Here is a 10787-nt window from a genome sequence, read left to right on the forward strand (position 1 = left end):
CCATCAACTTAGAATCTAAAGCACAAAATAACAGTAGTGGTTCATGCCACCTAACGTCTATGTTATAAATGAATCAATAGGATCAATCCTAAGCTTTATTAGAACGTTAAAACACGATTTTCAATATCGATGCAATTTAACCAACATTGGAACTTCCAATACAACGCATAAAGCATAATTTCGCAAAGTTAACATCCTATAACTTAAAATGGAACGACAAATAAGAAACAACAAGTTACAACATCATCTAGTTATCAACTTGAAAATGAAATGCGAAATCAAACAAAGTGGATACTCGGATGTCACGTCGGATCAGACCAACAACATAGTTACTTTAGGGTTACTAGCCCATGGGTAACCTCCCTATGTGCGCACTAGACCATATAGAGGGACTATCCCTCATACTAGAACCACGTCCTAGCCATAGTCAAACAACGACATCCCCAAGTTTATAAAATCAACAAGTTGTGTAACAATGCATATATCAACAGGAATATGCAAGATAATCAACTATCTACCAAGCACAACCAAATTTGGAAACCTATACAATACATGCTCTAAGTCCACAACTAATATGATGTGATGAATGTCGAATCTTCAGTGTGCGATTCATTACACGCTATGCATGAATGATGTTAAATACAAAATGTGCAAATCATTACACAAGGCAACAATATATTCAGTAAGGAAAACATATTCGCGTGAGTATAAACATAGCAACTATGTTATCCAATGCTCAAAACATAACCAAATGAATATACAACAAGTCCATGTCTAGGATTTTGGTATAGAAACGACTTTCAAACACAATTAAATCCATGGCTCAATTCGATAGAATTTAAATAAATAAAAATAATTAAATTCCCTAGATTCTAATTCAATTCCAAATAATCTCAAATTAATACATATTAAAGAAGATGGCATGGTCATTACCTATATCCATTCTAAAACTCAATTAGGTTATTGGAACAACAAAGTAGAACTCTAATTAAATCATGCTAACTTAATTATCAAGGTTCTAAAGCACATTCAAATGGTCCACAATTAATATATACTAGTAAACAAGTCATGGCCAATACAAACATCAAGTTAAAACCTTAATTAAGCTAATGGGACCACAAAATAGATTTTAATTAATTCTTTTAATTAAAATCTCTAGATTTTCAAACTTAACCAAATGCTCTCAAATTAACCTATGTTGGAAAGCATGCCAAGAACTAATGTAATATCACATTACAAGTTTATTTCATTCAATTTAAGACCATGTGAATTAAACTTTCACTAAAGTTAAATATAAATTAAAAGTTGCAATTCTCATGCAATTAATCCCAATTTCATATATGTGAACAACTATACCTAAGCTTAGTTTTCTAGCATGCCACAATTCAATTCCAAGTTGTATATCACCATGAGGATTAAATCTTAAACATGGAATTTAATTAAATAAAAGGTTTCAAAACCTAACCGAATATTCTAAATCAAATATATGTGAAGCTATATGGCATGTAAATCAAGAATATCAAGTTAGAATTTAAATAGAGTGAATAGTGCACTCGGGACAAATTAATTAATCAAATTAATTAATAATTACTAATTTTCAAAACACCTCCAATTACTTTCAAATTCAACTATGTTGAAGAGCATGCTAAGGCCTAATATAATATGCTAACACATTTAATTTCAAGCTAGTTAAGGCCATGTGAATTAATCTTTCACCTAAGATAAATATTAAATAAAATCTTTAATACTTATTCAAATGTTCCAATTTTAATACACGACAATGAGCATATCAAGGGGCAATATAAAATCATGCTACATGTTTAAACCAAGTCATGAGCAACCGGGAAAATTAGATCCCGTACAAGAAAAATAAATAATAAAATATCTAGATTTTATATTTAATCATACAAACAAGTAGTATAAGCATCACAAGCATGCTATATAAGAAGAATTTAAACCTAAAACATCCCCTACCTCAATTTGAGATGAAAATCTCAAATGCCATCAAAATGGAACGGCTCTGAATCCGACGAAACTACTAGGTTTTGTCGGGGACAACGCCGTGAACATAACCCCCATGAAAGGCCCATCAAAATCATAACTTGACCTCAAAACCAAACTCAAGAAATGGTCAAAACTGAATTCTAATAGGGGGAAAGGTAGAGCACGGCGAGGGGAACAACAAACGTTAAGGCCGAAGACTTTCCATCAAGGAAAAGTGAACCAAAAGAGGAGAGAGAAGATGGCAGCACCCCTTGGGCTTCCATGGGAGCTCCAGGTCGTGCATGAAGAGGGGAGAAGATTAAAAATGAAATATCTCACCCCCCTTTTATAGAAATCTCAAAAAGTGCCCCGAATGGGCCCCGCCGTGTCCGAAAAAGTAAAATTTGAGCATACGCACTCAAATGGCAAAACTTTTTGAACATCAAAATGATAAAATATGAACAACGGAAGAAACGGCCTCAAAAACCGAGTCCCGAGCAGAAAGTTTTGCCCAAAACAAGTTTGGCGCAAACCGGGGCCAGAAACCCTGAAACTGGAAAACATCGACCAGGAGGAAATTCCAAGAGTACACAACTCGACGAAATGTAAAAATGAATCCCATACGGGGATCCAGGCTCAAAACAAGACATTTTGTAATAACTTTTATTAATTGCACAATGGCCCATACAAAAAGGGTTAACTGCGAAACTGCCCCAGAATGAAAATATCTTCCAAAAGATATTTTCTTAGATGCCCCTGAATAAAGTATCTTCAAAAGATATTTATGAAAAACACCCTAAGAAATGAAATTAATTCCAAAGATTTATGCATCCATGCCCCTATGGGCATCGGGAGCAACCAGAGTACTTTCTTGCAAAAGTAAAGATACGTATTTCGTGGAAACCACTCAAGATGAAGGCACGTGAAGTCAAAAACCAAATCCAAGCTTGAAAAGTGAGGTTGTGCCAAAAACTGACAAACGGAGATAAGACAGAATAGGGAAAAGGACGAAATAGCGCATAGTGTCAAAAATTGAAATATGTGAAAATGACTCAGTCCTTAAAGGAAGTTGTCAATCCACGGAAAAGAGTCTCAGGAACCAATTCTGAGCACTCGAGATGACACTAAGTGACACGAAACAGAGCTCAGAAAAAAAATTAAACGAAAAAAATTCATTCGTAAAATTTCAGGAAAAAGGAAAGGAAGGCAAATGACCGGGTCATTACAGAAATCTTTGATGTATAGGGAATCAATTTTATGGGACCATTTTCATCTTCTTATGGCTATGTTTACATTCTCTTGGCGGTGGATTATGTGTCTAAATGGATAGAGGCCGAGGTAACAATAACCAATGATCACTTTGCGGTGGTCAAGTTCATTCAAACGAACATTTTTAGTCGGTTTGGTAAGCCTAGAGCACTCCTTATTGACGGAGGATCTCATTTCTGTAATCACTATCTCCGATCCATCCTCCTTAAGTACTCTGTCACTCATAAGGTTGCCACACCTTACCACCTTTAAACATGTGAACAAGTGGAAGTCTCAAACCGGGAAATCAAAAATATCCTTAAAAAGATGGTTAAACCAGATCGCAGAGATTGGTTATTATGACTAAATGATGTGCTTTGGGCTTACCAAACTACATTCAAAATGCCAATTGGCATATCTCCATACCGGCTCGTCTATAGTAAGGCATGTCATCTTCCGGTTGAATTAGAGCACCATACTTTTTGGACTATAAAAAGGTTCAATTTTAATCTTGATCAGGCCGGCTCTAACCAAAAATTATAGCTCAATGAGCTAGAGGAAATCCAGAATGACACTTATGAAAGTGCCAAAATTTACAAAGCAAAGACTAAAGCATTCCATGATAGACATATCGTCAATAAGTCTTTTGCTCCAGGTTAAAAAGTTTGGCTTTTCAACTATCGTTTGTAACTCTTTCCAGGCAAACTTCGTTTACGGTGGGAAGGACCCTTCCTTGTCATTTCTGTCTTCTTTTATGGTGTAATTGAGTTACAAGACCCAAAGAAGGGGAATCTTTTTAATGTCAATGGCCAGCAACTTAAACCCTACATTGATAGCCTAGTCCCAGTGGGATATGTGGACAACGTCCTTTTGATGGATCCAATATATGAGGACTAGTTAGATTCCCATGTCGTCTAGCTATCGACGTTAAATTTAGCACTCTTGGGAAGCAATTCTTTCAATTCAAAGCTTCCTCATTCCATTGTGCCTTGACCAAAATTCTGAAAAATGACTAAAGATGGACTCAAAATTTGCATTTTTTTGGAATCATCTAGATTTTTGGTCCAATGGTACTTTTGGTTTTCCCTAGTCATATTAAGGTCTCGGTAGCAATTTCAGGAATTTTCAGGCTCATCTCACCCATTTTCTCCAAAATATCCAAAATAATGGAAATTTTAGACCCTAAAAATAGCACTTTCACGGGAAAGTTTCGATTTTCATTTTGATGATTTTCCCAGGTGTCTAGGGTCTTAGGGACCTTAACTTTGTAATTAGAAAATTTTTGGACCTCGGCCTGGCCTCTGTTCGGCCAAAATAAAAAAATAGATTCTTGGCATTTTCGTGTCCGGTGTCAGTTCCTGCTTCCAGACGCCAAGCACCATCTTCCCTACTCAGCTGCGCATATGGCTTATGCCATGTACAGCCCTTGACATGCCGCATCTGGAAGCAGGACTTCACGTCCGGACGCCAAGGCCCAGAAGCTAACTGAGCCCATTTTTAAGTTTAAAACAATTCATTTTTCATTTCTCCATCCATCCTTATTCTCTTCGGTTCTACACTCTTCCTAACCCTTCCCAATCTCTTACCCTTCCTTTCTCTCCTCTTCTCATCACTTCTCTCTAGCCACCCTCTTCCACAAACTCCTCTCATCATCATCATTCCATCAAGAATGGCAAAGTTTGGGGCTCTTCATTGGGGTAAGTTTTCCAAATTTTTCTCCACTATTTCAATTTTGTGTATCTAATAGAGGATGGGATTGGATGTTGTGGTGGCTTATGCTTGCAACTGGGGCATAGTGTGGATGATTTTCAGGTCTAAATTCCAAGTTTTAACCATTTCCTCATTGCTCTTGCTCTTTGTTTTTTAGTCTTGCACACCACGTGTTCAACGAAATTCCTGAACCAATTTTTTCTCTCCAAATGGCTTCCAAAATAGCTTCAAAGCGTGCTCGCATTTCCGAGGAGGTTCTTACTCTGGATTGGTTTGATTGGCCAATTGAATTTGAGTCCAAATTCACCATCGAGCATGAATTAAAAAGCCACCTGGAAATGGCTTGGTCAATTAAGGAATTGAAGGATTGTGGCCTTAAAGGTTTGTTTAAACCATGTACTCATGCTTTCTTTCTGTGTCTAGTCCGGTAATTTTACTCCAATATGTCATATTCTTGTATGGAGCCAAATTAAATCAAGACAATCATTGATGGCATGCCTTATGCGTTGACCATTGATGACATTGCCACGGCTTGGGAATACCCTATGCATTCACCCTTGGATGAGGATAATGAGCCTATCTATGGCATTTTCTCGGACACCATTGATCTTCCGAACATTATGCATGAGATTTGTCTTGACAATTTCGCAACAGGGTGCACAACTAGCACTAACAAATCCTACATTTCGTGTTGGCTTTGGTTCTTAGACTCCGTCCTCGCCAAGAATGTTTTTCCGGTTGCTAAGCACTCTGAATGTAAGGGTGTTTTATTGAGAGCCCTCTATGTGGCGGAAAAAGGGTATTGGTTTTGTGTTCCACAGCTCATCTAGGACCAAATTCTTAAGCTTTACAATGATCTAATTGTTCAGCAGTCGGATAATGCCATGACATGGAAATTTCCTTTCCCTTGTTTGATTACTAAAATGCTCAAAAACAAGGGTTACAAAGCGATCCGTAATGAAATAAGGGAGAAAGATATGTTCTTATACGACCTTACCGAGTGGAAGAAGAACACCTCACAATTGAAATGGGGTCACCAAATGCGAATTGGTGATGTGCTACATTGGGGGAATACGGATGTTCCTATTCATGTTGAGATAGCTGCCCCTGCACCTGTTACTCCACCACATGCAGTGACAGGAACAAAGTACGACCCTTTTAGCACTAGTCTTGACACTCTTCAACTGCGAGTCGGCAACATCGGTGCCACCCTTACGGATTTTCGTAACAAAACTAAGGAGGGACAACAAGTTTTGTAGGTGATGTTATAGTCTTTGATTGACCGTGCACCCGGAGGAGCCGGTGCTTCATCTTTTACTCCGATGGCGGATTGACTTTCCATTTGCTTTAGTTATTTGTTTTTCAATCCTGCATTTTGAGACTATTTTGGGCCATGTTTGGCAAACTTTGGGTTTAAGTTTTTAGACTTTGATTGGACTTTCTGTTGTGCAAACTTGTTCTTTGGGCATGCCTTGATGTTTTCATTGACTTTTATTTTAATAAATGCATGCTTGTTTGTTGATATTTATTGTGATTTTTTTATGAGACGTATATTGCCATATGTATATCAGTGTGTTTGACAGGTTCTCATACCCAAGTTTTGGGGAGGAATTTTTGGACTTCATGTAGAGGCGTGTAATCATGACTGCTTGGTATTATTGTTCTTTTTACCCTCTATACTCATATTGCTTTACGTATCTTCACATAATGAGGACATTGTGTTATTTAAGTTTGGGAGTATTGGTGCGAGGTCGTTTGTATACGCCCAAATTGCGTAATGAGAGTGTGGTTCAAGAAAGCCTTTTTGGTCAAGTTTTAATTTATAAAATCCACTACCACTACTACTACTAACGTATCAAGAGTAAGTAGGGATCGTCCCAAGGGATTTTCAAGAACTAAGGAATCAAAATTGGATTAGTAGGTCAAATGATTAAAGAGAGTGGTTTTGTTAGTTGAATTATGCTATGATTAATTGAAAACAATGCAATGTAAAACAAGCTAAAGTAAATGAGGTGTAGAGAATGAGATAGGGGTCTTGGGACACAGAGTTCACCACTAGGCTTTACTTCACTAAAAATTTAACATTTGTTATATTACGAGGATTCCATGTTGTAAAACAAGTGTGTGTGCCATTGATTGATATATTAAGCATGGATGGCAAATTAAGCATAAATTGTCTAATCAATCTAGTGAGTAGCACAACCTATCAAACTAAGCCATTAACAATTTAATAAACCCATAATCAATACACACACAAAAATCTAAAGAAATGTACCACTTGCACTCATAAGCATGGACCATCAAACAACAAGAATGAATTGTCTATCTATCTAGGAAATTAAAGCAACTAGGCTACAATTACACTAATGACAATGAAATTAAACTAATTAGCCTAATGAGATAGCAGAACACATAAAGAAATAAGTATAGTCCGTCAAATAAAATACAAGAGTAATCAATTAAGCGCAATGCATTGACCAACACTAGATTCATCATTTTAATACATTTAGACATGCACTAAATGTAAATAATCAAGTGTGAACACATAATCATCCATTCCATCACACATAGACATATGAATAGAATTGAAAGATTAATTGAAAATATTAAACCATACAAATCATGTAAAAATAAGATTTATATAAACATGAGGTCAATATAACATTTATAACACAAATCCCCACTAATTACAAAGTATTAAGGTTTAGGAAGCAAGCCTAGGGCCATCTCTAGCCCCAAAAGAATGATTTAGCCACTCATGGTTCTTGTCTTCCAACCTTCAAGGGCTCTCTCTATGGTTGGATTCATCTTCCTCTTCTTGGTGTTCTTGGTAGAAACCCTAGTAATCAAAAGAATCCTCCTCAAAATGTGTATGTTTTTTTCTCTCTAATCTCTAGCTAATTTCTAACTAACCAACCAACTTCTTTACCAAAAATAGCTAATTTCCTTATATAGGTAGCTCAAATGTCACACCCAATGGTCAGACCTCGTGCACTAGGACCTCCAAATGATTGCACCACGAGCACACCTTTAATTGGGCATGAAATATGTTTTGCACAAATTTTGAGGCAGTTCGATCGATCACACTATTGCTCTGATCGATCAAATCATGGCGGCGCAATTATTTGGATAAGGACAAAGGCTAAGATATTTATAGGGAAAATGACAAAAGTGGTTATAAGGATAAGATCAAAAGGTTTGATCGATCGAAGAAAAGATTAGATCGATCGAAGAAGAAATTTTTCTAAGGATAAGAACAAGGGCTCGATCCATCACGGCAGGGTTGGAACGATCACAGCGTGATCGATCATAACATGGTTCGATTGATCGAACAGGGAATTTTCACCACTTTGCTTCTACTTTGCTCCTTCTTTCCATTAGACTATGGACTGCTTCTTCCAATGCTCTAATTCAGCTGATTTGACTTATTTTGGGGATAAGTACCTAAAATGGAGAAAAACATGAAATTAAACTAAAATGGGGAAATAAGATAGAATAAGGTCCTAGAATACTCAAGATTAAGGGTTTAAATGCGTACTTTTCAGTGCTTGTCACACCCCTAAACCTAAATATTGCTAGCCCTTAGCAATGAACTACGAAATAAAGCAAGAAACAAACAACTATACAACTATCAACTAGAAAGCAATAAATGGATAACGCCACTTTCGTAGGGAACACGGTTGCATTTAGCATATGCAACAAGCCTTTTAAACCCCTAGGTTACCCCTAGTGGACGAGTGAAGTCTCGTGAGGGTCTCCAAAAATGATACCCATAAACATTAAACTCTTTCTCACTAAAGAGGCACCAACATTCTAAACAAGTATTGGAAGAAAACTACATCAAGTATGCAATTTTTTAACCATCTCTAAGCAATTCTCCAAAATTGCAACAACATGCAAGCAAATATGGTACTCCATACATCAAGAAAATGATCATGTAAATCAAAACAACTCTAGAATCCTTTTTAAGTGAACCGGCATCAAATATACTGTAATCTAAGCCAACTAATGAAATGGTCACAACCGGCTTCAAACTAACACACAAATCTAGTACCAATCATCAAGATAAAGAATAAACCTTTTATTTAACTAGGTGCACTTATTCTTTTCACTCAATTTTTTTTTTTTTTATAGGATCAAAGATGGAAGCATAGTCCAATGTAGTGCTTGAGCTTTCTAAAAGGTTTATAAGATAAACATTAGGTCAATGACTCTCAAACTGGATGGCTTTAAGGCATTAGGTGTAAAGACACCCTAAGGACTTACAAGCTTAAATCAACTAGGCTACAAATCAAAACAACTCTCATCTAATCATTTCATACTTCTCACATTTGTTAAGAAGTCCTCACTTTATTGCTTTTGCAAATTTATTTATTTATTTCAATTAAACTAAATTTTAACTTAGAGTTTGGGCCCTCCACCTTTCGGCGCAAGAAATTCAATGCTTGATGAGGCTAGAATCCCGACTACTTAGTGAAAAGGGTTTGTTATTCACCTTTGTCAAGAATGAAAGCTTTCAAAGCACTACTAGCTCAATTGGGATATAACCAAATTAATAATCAACAAAGCATATACCCCACAAATGAATGCTAGTGTGCGCCTGTGCTAGTGTAGAATCCTAAAATGAATCCCAAAACAATCACAAAATCAAGATGATGTGGACCACAAATGCAAGCATGATATCAATATTTTGAAAAATTTACTTCTAAAAGGCATCCACAAGGCATACAAGGAGTACGTATTGAACTTTTAAGTCAAGTAATTTTTAAATTCTAAGGAACATATGCCTCGAGAGATCAAAATCATTGCTAATCACAGACCAACATAGTAAATCTTTCAAATGCACGAGTCGTGTTCAAAATCTTAAATTGAATGCAAAAAACACTCATTATCCCCAAACTTAAACTGCACAATGTCCTCAATGTGCAATGAGAACAAAGGACAGATGAAAGAGTATACTAGTGTGGCTATGGCGAGAAATGGTTGGACACAAGTATCCGAAGTGAGTGGTATGACCCCCCCAAACTTGGGATTAACTATAGTCCTGAAAAGATGGCACTGGGACAAAACCTCATCAAATAACCAATGGGATAAATAATGGTGCACAGTGGGCATGCAAGTGCAAGTGGGATAGTAAATGAAAGAGAGAGAGTAATGAGAATAAGATTAAGTGATTTGCAATGCGTTATTGCATTATTTTAAATAATGATTTTTTATTTTTTTTTTTATTTTGAAAAGTCGAAGTCAACTGAAGGTCAAAAGGTGGGGCTCCGAACGATCAGGGTTGGATTGATCGAACCTCAATCAATCCAAAGGTTTAAATAATGGACAGAGACCTGAATATCTACAGAGAAGTTCGAACGATGGGACAAAAACTTGAAATTTACAGAACTTCAAAAAAATTTCTAAGTATGGAAACATGATCGATCACAGGGATACTTGATCGATCGAAGTATACTTGGAATGATCGAATAAAAAGTTCGAACGATGGATAGAGACCTGAAATCTATAGAGAATTGATTGTAAAGAGGTTCGATCGATCCAGGGTCCACTTGTGATTGATAGAACTGGCACCAAATGCCTAATTTTGAGCTGAAAGTGCTAAGAATCCATACAAAGCCTCAACCCAAAAGTGAATGACCTTGAACCCTATCTAAACGACGTAAGAATGAAAAACAAGAAACAACGAGGGAGGAGTAGGGTTAGAAAACCCTACGATGCTAGTGTTTAACGTCTCTAGCAATACGTTGGGCTTTTTTGCCTGAATCAAAGATCTTTTTATGCATCCCCTTCTCAATATTGTGAATTGGACTTTGAATCCCTTCCAACAAATTATTCCCTAAGGA

Source organism: Cornus florida, unplaced genomic scaffold, assembly GCF_030987335.1.
Source record: "Cornus florida cultivar Cherokee Brave unplaced genomic scaffold, ASM3098733v1 CherokeeBrave_3.0.0_Hap2_Chr05, whole genome shotgun sequence".
Lineage (NCBI taxonomy): Eukaryota > Viridiplantae > Streptophyta > Magnoliopsida > Cornales > Cornaceae > Cornus > Cornus florida.